We start from the raw sequence: 13,670 nt of genomic DNA, 5'->3' as shown, positions 1-13,670 counted from the left end.
ATCCAGAGGCAGCATCGATCGGCTTTAGTTAGCACCAGTAGCGAAGGAATCGCTCGATCGGGTTCAGTTAACAGCCATCGATCGATCGCTCGGTTTCAGTAACGCGTAGCCTGCAGTGCAATCGCTCGGATTCATTTAGAGCCCAACGCCTCGCTCGGGTTCAGTTAGAGCCAACGCTTCGCACACACGCGCATACGTTACAAGAGAAATGTGCATCGCTTGGCCCCCGACCACCCACAGTAACCGGGAACTCGCCAAAATTTTCCTCGCCCTCGCTTCTACCACAATTTTTTCCGTCATGGACGGCCCAAAGAATGTCATGCAGCTGCGTCTCCGGCCCGCCCAGGACGAAAAGCCAATTTTCTGTCATGATTTTTTGTCATAGAAGTAGGAGCCCACCATATCTATGATGATACCGGGTTTTGTCACAATTATCGTCATAGAAGTGTGTCGGTGTACTAGAATAGGGGTACCCTAGTACCCCGAACTTGTGCACGGGCAGTTGCAGCACCCCGCGGCAAGGCTTGCCGGGCGAACGCCAAGACCCTCCAATGGATCCCTTGGAGCCATCCAAGAGCAAAGTATATAAGTTAAGGAGACAAGACCCCGGCAAGAGGAGCTTGCCGGGAAGGCCAACCAAGGCACACCGAGGAACTTGCCGCGACGCGCCACGCGCTCCGGCAAGGCGACAAGGCCCCGGCAAGAGGAGCTTGCCGGGAAGAATAAACAAGGTACCTCGAAGCCCGGCGAGCGACAAGCCTCCGGGCCCGACAAGATAGCAGCAGCGGCAAGGCGCTTGCCGCGGCAGGCGGCCACTCTGCGCCCACGCTCCAGTGCATCCACCAACGTGTCGCTCTGGGGGCCTCTCCGGGCGCGCGTGGCGGGAGGCTGTGCAGCTAGCGGTGCGCAGTGGCATGCGAAGCTGACAAGATCACCAATGTGGCGAACGATGGCGCCCCTAACGGTCCTTTTTTGCACTGTTCGGGCGACTCAGACGAGCATTTAATGCCCTTGTCCCCTGCCGTCAGAGTTAGGTAGGGTGCACTGTACAAGCAACTGTACCAACTACCTTGCTTTTTACGTTTTTACCCTCCTCTGCGTTGCCACCTGTCGGTGACCCCTTTAGCGTATAAAAGGAGGCCCATGCGCAACGTAGAGGAGGGTCAGACAGTTTGCTTCGATTCATTCGTAGCCTAGAGAACATCGTACTCTCGCTCGAGAGCAAGAACACCAGATAATACAACCAGACAAGCAGCAATAGGAGTATTATCTCTCCGGAGAGCTCCGAAGCTGGGTAAACCGCCCGTGTGCTTCGCCTCGATCTGCTCTTCGTGCAACCTCCGCCCCCCACCGAACCGAAAGGGGCCCGGTCAGCCGGCCCCATAGGTGTTCGTGGGTCAGTTTCCCCCGACATCTTTGGCGCGCCAGGTAGGGGGCGTCGAGATTGTGTGAACCTGATCCGGTGTTCACACGATCTAGATCTTCGTTCCCTTCATCAACATGCCACCGAAGAAGAAGACTTCGGCGGCAGCCGCTCCGTCCACGTCGTTTCGCCACCGTTGGAGCAAACGGGTGGTGGAGTGGACGCCGGTGGAAGAACAGCCGTCGATGAGGGTGCTCACAGTGCTGCCAAGTCCAAGGACAAGGCAGCACGCACCTCAGCATCTGTACGCGCACCGCGCCCGTCTCAGGAGGCGCGGGACCAACAGCATCATGGTGTTCGCAGCACCATGCGCATGATAGACCAAGGCCAAGCTGGTGGATCTCGGGACGCTCAAGACCAGCATGCACGCCAGCATGCTGGCACGAGCGGGGCACGGTCGCCTGGACGGGATACTGCTCCTTCTAACATAGTTAGAAGTTCGAGCACGTCCCGCTCCTCGTGTCGTCCGCCACTGCCACCCACCACTCCAGCAGAAGCTTTGGCGCGAGCTCAACTTCTCCTAGATTACCCTCCGATGTCGGACAAGATCGACGAATGGAGGGCCACCATCCAGAGTCTCATCGGCTACGCCAACGGCGACACTCCATGGCAGCCAAGCGCGTCACCGCCGCGGCAGGGTTGCCGGACGCGAGCCGGTGGTGACGAAACGGGCGGAGGTGCAACTACCATGCAATCGCCGCCCCGAAGGCCAAGATCGCCGACTCGCCGGATCCACCTCGACAGCGACACCACTGCATCGTCGGATCCATGAGCTCGTCGCGATCAGCGCCATGTTCTTCATGATCGACAACAAGAAGACGCTCGAACCCGCATCGAGCGCCAAAGAGAAGCGCGACGTCAATCCGACAAGCGCGATGGGCCCTCTGTTGACATGCATGCGCCAGGGGAACCAGGCGATCTGCCGTACGCGGTAGGTTGTCCTGCGTTCACTCGTGAGCTGCGGCAAGTCCAGTGGCCCAGTACAAAGAACTTCAAGCCAGACGTCCCGGAGAAGTACGACGGCAAGACACATCCGTCAGAGTTCCTCAGCATCTACACCATTGCGGTGCAAGCTGCCGGGGGACGAGATGACAAGATCCTTGCCAACTACTTCCCGCTGGTGCTGAAGCCCAACGTCAGATCCTGGCTCATGCACTTGCCGGAAAACTCCATATCCTCTTGGGCTGATCTGTGCCATCAGTTTGTCGGCGCCTTCACCGGCGGACACAAGCCTCATGGCCAGGAGAGTGATCTTCATTTGCTCGCCCAGAAGGAAGGAGAGCCCCTGCGCAAGTACATTCAAAGATTCAGCAGTGTGCAGCACAACATCCCAGATGTCCACCCTGCCGCGGTGATCAGTGCGTTCCATCAGAATGTGCGAAACCGCAGGATGCGGGAGGAAATGGCGATGTGCAAGATCAGGGATGTCAGTGAGTTATATGCACTGGCCGACAAGTGTGCGCGTGCTGAGGAAGGGAGGAGACTCCCCGGAGAAAATATAGGAGCAGGGGGATCTGACAGTGAAGATGCTGCCCCGGCAAAGAAAAACCGGCGGCGGAACAACAGAAGGAGGAAAGGTAAAGAAGTGCCAGTTGTTGAGCAGTCCGGCAACGGTGGCGGCGCCAAGGAAGCCAAAGCTGCCAACTCCGGCAAGGAGGTTGCCGCGGAGGTGGCGGTCGCTGACAAGCAGGACAACACCAACAAGCAGTATTGCAAGATTCACCGCACCAAGGGCCATGATCTCTAGAACTGCAAGAGGGTCGAGCAGCTTGTTGAGCAACAAAAAGCTGAATACGAGCGGCGCGACAAGGAGAAGGCCCAGGAAGGAGCTGGTGGATCCGGCAAGAAACGTCCTGGCCGAGGAGGACGCCGCGGCAAGGCCAAGCAGCGGCAAGGAGACAGACCTCCTCGCGGCCGCGACAAGGATGAAGATGACGGCGACGATGAAGATATGGATGATGAGGACACTGATGAGCAGGAGTTCCAGAAATCCACAGAGGTCCTGTGCGTTGACGGCGGTGCTTCTCTGCACACCTCGCACCATCAGCTCAAGCACTGGGTGCGAGAAGTTAATGCAGCAGAACCACCCGTCGAGTCACGCAAGCCTCTGAAATGGTCCAGCACACCTATCATCTTTGATATTGAGGACCACCCTGATCGCATAACCGCGGTCGGGTGTTTGCCGACGTTGGTTTCACCAACAATCCGCAACCTCAAGGTCACAAAGATGCTAGTTGACGGCGGGGCCGGCTTGAATCTGATCTCTTCCGCGGTGCTCCAGAAACTCCAGATCCCTAACAGCGAGCTCGAAGAGACCGACACATTTCAAGGAATTAACCCGGGAAGGAGCAAGCCAAAGGGAAAGATCACGTTGCCGGTAACATTTGGCAGTGAGCTGAACTTCAGGACTGAGAGGGTCACGTTTGACGTTGCCGACTTTCCATTACCTTACAATGGAATCCTTGGCCGTCCGGCACTCGCTAAGTTCATGGCAGCCTCTCACTATGCGTACAACGTACTGAAAATGCCAGGCCCAATAAGTGTCATCTCTGTCCCTGGCGACAAGAAGGATGCTCTTATTTGTGCCGACAAGATCTACCGGGAAGCCGCAGCCGCAGCAGAACGAAGGACACTTGCCGCTGAAGCTCCCGGGGGGAAGAAGAAGACCAAGTCCGGCAAGAGCTCTGATGCCCACTCCGGCAAGCGCACCTCTTCGGAGTGCTGCGCTACCGTCGAGGACGCACCATCGAGCTCCACCGGCAAGTGTAAGAAGGCAATGGCAGCTCCACCTGAGACCAAGAAGGTGTCCGCCAAAGAGGATGGCGCTGGTGGTACCTTCACCATCAGCGCCACTCTTGACCCCAAATAGGAAAGCGCGCTCGTTGCTTTCCTGCGGGCGAATGTCGACGTGTTTGCATGGCAACCGTCTGATATCCCCGGTGTTCCCAGGAAAGTAATTGAGCACCACCTTGTCGTCTGTCCTCATGCGCGACCCGTCAAGCAAAGAGTCAGGAAGCAGGCAGTGGAGCGCCAAGAATTCATAGCAGAAGAAATCAAGAAGTTGGAAGCAGCAGGCCTTGTCAGAGGAGTACTCCATCCCACGTGGTTGGCCAATCCTGTTGTTGTGCGCAAGGCTAACGGGAAATGGAGACTTTGTATTGACTTCACTGATGTTAATAAAGCTTGTCCCAAAGACCCATTTCCCTTGCCGCGTATTGATCAGATTGTTGACTCCACAGCCGGATGTGATTTTCTTTCATTTCTTGATGCATACTCAGGATACCATCAGATCTTCATGGCAGAAGAAGATGAAGAGAAAACTGCATTTATCACCCCGTGTGGCACGTACTGCTTTGTACGGATGCCTTTCGGTTTGAAGAATGCTGGTTCAACATTCGCAAGGGTAGTCCACCATGCTTTTGAGCCGCAGATGCACAGAAATGTGGAAGCCTACATGGATGACATAGTGGTCAAGAGCAAGGACAGGGCGACCCTAATTCAAGATTTAGACGAGACATTTGCAAATCTGCGCAAGATTAACCTCAAGCTCAACCCCGAGAAGTGTGTGTTTGGAGTTCCCTCCGGCAAGCTTCTCGGATTCTTCGTGTCTTAGCAAGGAATTGAAGCCAATCCCGACAAGATCAAAGCCATTGAGCAAATTGAAGCACCAAAGCGCGTCAAGGATGTACGAAGACTTGCCGGTTGCGTGGCTGCTCTCAGTAGGTTTATCTCTAGATCTGCTGAACGCGCCCTGCCATTTTTCAAAATTTTGAAGAAGGCAGGTCCAATGAAATGGACTCCGGAGGCGGAGGCTGCGCTGCAGGACTTGAAAAGATACCTGTCCTCCACTCCAACACTTGTCGCACCTAAGCCGCAAGAGAAGTTGCTGCTGTATATAGCGGCAACCAATCAAGTGGTTAGTGCTGCGTTAGTGGCAGAGAGGGAGGCAGATGATGAGCCGGCAACCATGGCAGATGCATCCAGCGACAAGCAGGGGGCTTCGCCGATAAGCTCTGGTCCCGACAAAGATGGATTTGCACAGGAGCACGACAAGATGCAGAAAAGAATGGTGCAGCGCCCAGTTTACTTTGTCAGCTCCCTTCTGCAGGGGGCTAGATCAAGGTACTCTGGTGTGCAGAAGTTGCTTTTCGGCCTCCTCATGGCCACGAGAAAGTTGCGCCATTACTTCCAAGCACATGAGATCACAGTCGTCACTCGCTTTCCGCTGAAGAGAATACTGCAAAATCCAGAAGCAACAGGCAGGATTGTCGAGTGGGCGCTGGAATTGTCAAGCTTTGGCCTCAAGTTTGAGAGCACTTCAACTATCCAAAGCAGAGCATTGGCAGAGTTCATAGCAGAGTGGACGCCAACCCCAGATGAAGAAATTCCAGAGACAAGCATCCCCGTCAAAGAAGCAAGCAAAGAGTGGCTGATGTAATTTGATGGTGCCTTCTCGCTGCAAGGCGCCGGTGCAGGCGTGCTGCTTATCGCACCCACCGGAGAGCACCTCAAGTACGTAGTCCAGATGCACTTTCCCAAGGAGCAAGCAACCAACAATACCGCAGAGTATGAAGGATTGCTTGCCGGTCTCAGAATTGCAGCAGACCTGGGGATTAAGAAGCTTATTGTCAGGGGTGACTCACAGCTTGTCGTCCGCCAAGTAAACAAGAACTACCAGAGTCCGTTGATGGAAGCGTATGTCGATGAAGTGAGGAAACTAGAAGAGCACTTTGGCGGCCTACAGATGGAGCATATCCCAAGAGCTCAGAATGACATTGCTGATGGCTTGTCAAAGTGCGCCGCACTAAAGTTACCTGTGGAACCAGGGATCTTTGTGCTTAAGTTGACTCAACCATCCGTAACACCATCAACTGGACAAAGCAAGAAGAGGAAGTTGGTTTCTGGTGACTACTTTCCGGCAGAGCTCCCCGAAGCCGCCGCCAAGAAAGTCCCCAAAATCAACACCAAGAATGCTGAGGGGCAGTCTGCTCCGGCAAGCCTCATGGTTTGTTTCGTTGAAGCAGACGCTCCCGACAAGTTTTGCTCCGGCAAGCTTGCCGGGGAACATCAAGCTCCGGCAGGGCCGCAAGCCCTTGCCATGGAAGCGGATGTTCCCGCAGCAGCAGATATGCCTTTAGTCCTTGTTGTCGAGCCACAAGCTCCAGCATGGGCACAGCAAATTGTCCACTTCCTTCAGACAGGAGAACTTCCCGAAGAACAAGAAGAAGCGGAAAGAGTAGCCCGGCAGTCAAGTATGTACCAGTTTGTCGATAACATACTGTACAGAAGAAGACTCAACGGTGTGAAATTGAAGTGTATTCGCCGGGAAGATGGACAAAAGCTGTTGGCAGAGATACACGGAGGCATATGTGGCCACCACATTGGCGCAAGAGCACTTGCCGGCAAAGCTTTCCGGCAAGGTTTCTTTTGGCCGACAGCCCTCCAGGATGCAACTGCGCAAGTAACCAAGTGTGAAGCGGGCCAGTTCCACTCCAAACAGATACACCAGCCAGCTCAAGCTCTCCAGACAATCCCGTTATCCTGGCCATTTTCGGTCTGGGGGCTCGATATCCTCGGTCCCTTCCCCCGAGCTGTCGGGGGCTTTGAGTACTTGTACGTCGCAATCGACAAGTTCACAAAGTGGCCGGAAGTGCAGCCAGTAAGGAAGGTGACAGCACAGTCAACAGTCAAGTTCTTCAGGTTGATTGTTTGCCGTTTCGGGATCCCTAACAAGATCATCACCGACAACGACACACAATTTACGAGCCGCACCTTCATGCAGTACGTCCAAGACCTTGGCGCCAAGGTCTGCTTCGCTTCTGTTGCTCATCCGAGAAGCAACGGTCAAGCAGAGAGGGCAAATGCTGAAGTGCTGCGCGGGCTCAAGACCAGAACTTTCGACAGGCTGCACAAGTGCGGAAGGAACTGGATCGAGGAGCTGCCAGTGGTTCTTTGGTCGATCAGAACGACGCCAAATCGAGCCACTGGCCAGACACCTTTCGCTCTAGTCTATGGAGCAGAGGCAGTTCTCCCCACGGAACTCGTATACGGGTCACCTCGAGTGCTCGCTTATGATGAGCTTGAGCAAGAACAGCTGCGGCAAGACGACGCGCTGCTCCTTGAGGAAGATCGTCTTCAGGCTGCTGTACGAGCTGCTCGATACCAGCAAGCTTTGCACCGCTATCATAGCCGCAAAGTTAAAGCCAGAAGCTTCAAGGAAGGCGACCTTGTTCTTCGGCGCGTTCAATCCGCCAAGAATTCCAACAAGTTGACGCCGAAGTGGGAAGGCCCCTATAGGGTGAAACGAGTCACAAGGCCCGGCGCTGTCCGCCTTGAGACCGAAGATGGCATTCCGGTGAGCAACTCCTGGAATATAGAACATCTTCGTAAGTTTTTCCCGTAGGGCGCGGTTGTCGGGACCCGTTCCGGCAACCACCTTTTGTACAAGTCTTGCCGCTGTTGCATGTAATCCTTTGTACAAAGCCGGGCGCAGATCCCGTGCATAAGTACAACCCTATGTGCTCCGCACAGCTTGTCCATTTCATGCATTAGTTCCTTTCTTGCATGCGATTATCTGACACTTTGTGCAGCACCTACAACCGGTAAGCAGTAACGAGCCGAAGAGCTCCATATTATTATTTTCTCTTCTTTCTTTTTCTTTTAAAGGAAAAGAAGGTTCCCTCGCACACAAGTTTGCCAGGGGGGAAGGAGAAGATTGTGGTGTGGACCAGGCGTCGTTCAAAGCAAAAGTTTTTGCCTTGCCGGAAAGCAAACGACAGAAAAGCTAAGTTGCCAAAGTTTGAGCAATCAGTTTTTAAATTTTTAGAGTTATCTTCCTCGAACGACCCTGCTTTGTATGGAAAACCTGTGCGTGGAGGAACCAACTCGTGGCTAGTTGCGCCCTCACTTTGTTTCGAGTCCGCTCAACAGCTTGAGTGTGCTGCATCTAGTCGCGACAAGGTTTCTTGTCGGAAGCAGCGCCGCCAGCAGGCTGCTGAAGTTCCGCACTCAGCGCTCGCGGCTCGGGCGCTTGCGCCGACAAGTTCCCTAAAAGCATAGGGTAAAAGCATACAAAGGAAGGAATCTAGTAGAGGAAATAACATTGCAATTGATAACAGAAACAAAGTTATATTACAAGATAACTTGTCGCAGCTCTAATAGACTGTTTTCATAACATGATTAGCAGCGACAAGGGAAAAGAAGAAATAGGCGGCCTAGTCTACGCGTCCGCCCTCGACTCTCTTGATCTCGCTCACCTTGTCCACAATGGGTGCGACAAGGGCCTTGAGTGCATCCAGATCGGCGTCAGGCGGCAAGGACCTGAGGATGTTGGTGAAGTTGAGGCCTGGGTTGCGGAAGGCCACCTTCATCAGCACCTTCTGAAGAACCCCGGCGCAGATTTTGCGTGACTCGTCGGCCAGCTGCTTCGGGATCCTTTCCCGGAGCCGCTGGAGCGCCGTCGCCATGCCCTTGAAGAATAGGCTGAGTTTGGCGCTGGGTTGAAGGCTCTCGTCGGAAGGATATCCAAAGTCCTCCATCCCCAGCTCCTCGTTGATGACGGTGGCCGTGTTCACCAGACCCTCGGTCCAGTGCTCCACTGTGTCCCTGAACGAGTTCTGGGTAACGGCAATGCTCTCCAGCAGCGCCGCGTCAGCCTTGACCTTCTCCGCCAAGGTCTTCTCCCGCTCCTTGGCGACCTCCAGTGTCTGCGTCAGTGTGGCCAGCTTCAGCTCCAGGTCTGCCTTGGAATCCTTGGCGGCTCTGAGTTCCTTGGCCCTCTCAGCGAGAAGGCCTTGCAGCTCCCCGTGTGCGGCAGCATCCTTCTCGCGCTCACGCTTGAGCGTGGCAAGCTCCTCGCCGCTCTTCCCAATATCAGCCTCCAGCCGCGCCACCTTCTCCTCTAGCTCTTTCTTGGCGGCCTCTGCAGTTGTCGCGGCATCCTTTGCCTCCTTGAGCGCTCCGCCAAGTGCTCGCTCGCGCTCGGCGAGCTCTGCCTCGTAGCTGTCGAGGTGGGCCTTCTGCTGCACCAGCTCGCCTTCCCACGCAGACTGCTTCTCGGCAGCCAGCCTTCGCTCCTCCTCGGCCTCGGCCTTCTCGAGAAGAAAGGTCGTGCGCTCCTCATCGACTCGCTCCCGCTCCTGCGCCAGGGACCGGAGAGCTTCTTGATTTTGGCCCCGGAGCTCCTCCGCGCGCTTCTCCATGTCCACTCCCGCCTTCGCGACAAGCGCTTCCCAGGAAGCTAGCTTGGCTTGCCGGGTGCGGTAGAGTGACAGCAGCTTCCGCAGCAGCTGCTCCTCCTCGGGCTCACCACTGCTGCTGCCGGGCACGTCAACCAATGACAATCCAGCAGAGGCGAGCACCTCCCCGTCAAAAGTCTCCCCCTCGACCGGCGCCCTGGAGCTCGACGCCCATGGTAGCTTGATGAAGATGTCGTCGCCGGCCTTCAAGTAGGCGCTGGGCTGGGGCTCCTTGGAGCCCGGCTCCGCAGAAGCGGCAGAGGGTTCGGCGGTCGGCGCAGCGCCCGGCGCTCCTGCGGCCTCAGGGTCGTTAGTGCGATCGCCCGACCCCTCGCCAGCTTCCGCAGCTGCAGCCCCGGCGGCCTCCTCGCCGGCGGTCTCATCAGCACCGGCACCTTCCTTGCCGGCGCCCTCTGTCTCCATTGGCTCAACCGTAGATGGGTCTGAAGAACGAAGAAGGGAGGAAAATCAATCAAAAATCCAAGAAAGGAAAAACGGAAGAAGCAGAACCCAAGGGAAAGTTTCTGGGCGAGTGGATTACCTGCGCCAAGATCTTCAGTTGCGGCCTCGGTCGCCGCAGGATCAGCAGTGCCGTCCCTTGCCGGGGAGTCCCCCCTTGCCGGAGAGCGCTCCCTTGCCGGGGACCCCTCCCTTGGCGGCGCAGTCGAAGCAGGCGGCACTTCGGGACCGGCCTCCGGGCGCTCCTGATGAGGCTGCTCTGTTCCTGCACAAGTCAACAAATAAGATATCAATGAAGGAAAAAGCACTCAAGCGCACCCGACAGCAGAAGGCTAAGCTATGAACGTACGCTGGGGGCTGCGCTGGGGGCTGCTTTGAGGAGTGATTGCCGGGTCCGTCAAGGTGATCTCGGACCCACCCCCTATCGACAAGGTGGGGTCATCTTCGATAACGATCACCGCGGCCTTGGCCCTCTTCGCCGCTCTCTGGGCCAGTGTTCTGAAAAGAAAGAAGCCCAGATTGGAGCAAGTCAGATACAAGATATAAACAGTAAGATTGAAGGATTACAAGAGCACCAAAGAGACTTACTCTTCTTCCTCCTCGTCGGAGCTGAGCGCGGAAAGATCGAAGTCCGGCCCTCCTCCCGTGCGGCGAGGTGGAGGAGTAGGATCCCTTGCCCGCTTGACGGGGGCAGTAGCGGTGGCCCGGGAAGATCCCGCTCCAGTTGCCGCTGTTGCGTGAGGCGCTCCCGCGGCAACATTGCTTGCCGCGGTAGAGCGCGTCGCGCGGCTCGGTGGCTGTGCAGCCGGCCGCCGCCCCGCTGCGTCCCCAGCCCTGCGAAGGCGCCTCCTTGGCGGGGCCGGGGGCTCCGCCTGCGGCAAGATCTCTGAAGGCTCAGCCTCCTCCTCACCGGCCTCGCTCGACGCGGCTTCGGAACCGGCAGGCTCCTCTTCGCCCATGAACTCCACGCGGTCGGCAAGGTTTGCCGCCTCTGCAGCCTCCGCCTCCTCCACAGTAAACCCAAACACACCTGCAGCAGCTGCGGCCGCAGCCTCTTCCGCCCTAGTAGCGATAAGCTGCAGCTCCTCGTCGGTGGTGTCACGGGTGAGGCTCTTCTGCTCGTCGGCGTGGACTGGCACTTCCTCCAAGGTGTCGAAGAATGCTCGCACAATGTCATCCGCAGGCTCTTGCCAAGTTGGGACGATGCCGTGTGAATCGCACAACGGCATCATGGCGCGAATCCGGTCAAGCGAAGAGTTGTTGCACAAAGGAACTACACCCCTCGGCAGTGTGAATGGGTGCTGGGGGTCGCGCTTGAATAACTCCAAGAGCATTGCGTCCAACTCCAGGACGGTGAAGTTGTAGTTGAGGCCCGGCCGCAGTCTCATAATGCCCGCCGAGTTCTTGAACTCCCAGGCGGGCCTCCCCCTCTCCTGCAGGGGGGCAATGCGGCGGCGGAGGAAATCTGCCCCGACAGCACCTACGGTGAGCCCGGCAAGCCTGAGGCGAAGAATCCTAGTGATGGCGATCTTCAGCCTCTCGTCTTCCGGGGCCACGTTGCTCCAGTCATTGCCGCGCACTATTGGAGTTTGGCGCACGTCGGTGAAGGGCTGCGGATCCTCCTCGACGATCCAACACCACTCCGCTCTCCACTCCTCCCACTTGCTGCGGAGCTCACCATCCAAGTACGCCTCCTTCTTGCCGACTCTCGAGACCCAGGCAATCCCTCCGGCAAGCGGCTCTCCTCTCTCTACCCGAGGAATGAAGTAGTGGCAGAAAAGGGCAACACTAGGATGGACTCCGACAAAGTTTTCGCACAAGTGTGCGAAAACTGCCATGGTCAGGACAGCATTAGGGGTGAAGTCAAGGAGGCGGAAGCCATATGTGTTCATAATGTCACAGAAGAACTCCGAGAAGGGCGGGCAGAGCCCGCAATAGAAGAATAGTGGGAAGAACGGGTACCCATTTGGAGCCGGCTTCGAAGCGGTAGCCGAGAGTACCCTCGTGCGCGGATGCGCACGCGTCTCCGTCGCCCAAAAGAGGTAGAAGTACTCCCTCAGCTCCTGCACGCCGAGCTGGGGGGTGAAGATCGCCCGCTCCTTCCGCAGCGCCGCGAGCCGCTGCGCCTCGGCCGACTTCACACCCTTTCCCTTGTCGGCTTTCGGGGCCATGGCGGAGGTGGTGGAGAAGGTCGACGGCGTGGTGATGCTGGTGACAATAGGGGGGGCGGAGCGCTGCTCTCTCGGATTTGAGAAGAAGGGGGGAGCGGCGGAGTTTGTGAAGAAGGAATAGCAGCAACCAGCGATGGGGCAGTGAACTGCCCCTGTTTCCTCTGCTTATAAAGAGGGACGGGGCGGACGTTTCGCCCTTCCTAATAAACAACCACCCACGATCTCCCCCATGATGCCGCATTTAACGCGTGCCGTTATGGGGGAGCGCGGTGAATACGGAGCGAGATTTGGTGTAGCCCAGCCTGCGTGTGCCCGTGCCCTGTCTTGGGCCTGGCCCAACAGCGCTCGGCACCGTGTCTGGCCCAGGCCCGGGGGCTCCTGTCAGTGTACTAGAATAGGGGTACCCTAGTACCCCGAACTTGTGCACGGGCAGTTGCAGCACCCCGCGGCAAGGCTTGCCGGGCGAACGCCAAGACCCTCCAAAGGATCCCTTGGAGCCATCCAAGAGCAAAGTATATAAGTTAAAGAGACAAGACCCCGGCAAGAGGAGCTTGCCGGGAAGGCCAACCAAGGCACACCGAGGAACTTGCCGCGACGCACCACGCGCTCCGGCAAGGCGACAAGGCCCCGGCAAGAGGAGCTTGCCGGGAAGAATAAACAAGGTACCTCGAAGCCCGGCGAGCGACAAGCCTCCGGGCCCGACAAGATAGCAGCAGCGGCAAGGCGCTTGCCGCGGCAGGCGGCCACTCTGCGCCCACGCTCCAGCGCATCCACCAACGTGTCGCTCTGGGGGCCTCTCCGGGCACGCGTGGCGGGAGGCTGTGCAGCCAGCGGTGCGCAGTGGCATGCGAAGCTGACAAGATCACCATCGTGGCGAACGATGGCGCCCCTAACGTTCCTTTTCTGCACTGTTCGGGCAACTCAGACGAGCATTTAATGCCCTTGTCCCCTGCCGTCAGAGTTAGGCAGGGTGCACTGTACAAGCAACTGTACCAACTACCTTGCTTTTTACGTTTTTACCCTCCTCTGCGTTGCCACCTGTCGGTGACCCCTTTAGCGTATAAAAGGAGGCCCATGCGCAATGTAGAGGAGGGTCGGACAGTTTGCTTCAATTCATTCGTAGCCCAGAGAACATCGTACTCTCGCTCGAGAGCAAGAACACCAGATAATACAACCAGACAAGCAGCAGTAGGAGTATTATCTCTCCGGAGAGCTCCGAAGCTGGGTAAACCGCTCGTGTGCTTCGCCTCGATCTGCTCTTCGTGCAACCTCCGCCCCCCACCGAACCGAAAGGGGCCCGGTCAACCGGCCCCATAGGTGTTCGTGGGTCAGTTTCCCCCGCGTCTCCATCGCCCAAAAGAGGTAGAAGTACTACCTCAG

Source organism: Triticum dicoccoides, chromosome 4B (genome assembly GCF_002162155.2).
Source record: "Triticum dicoccoides isolate Atlit2015 ecotype Zavitan chromosome 4B, WEW_v2.0, whole genome shotgun sequence".
Lineage (NCBI taxonomy): Eukaryota > Viridiplantae > Streptophyta > Magnoliopsida > Poales > Poaceae > Triticum > Triticum dicoccoides.
The sequence above is the reverse complement of the archived record's forward strand: the minus strand, read 5'-3'. Positions refer to the sequence as shown.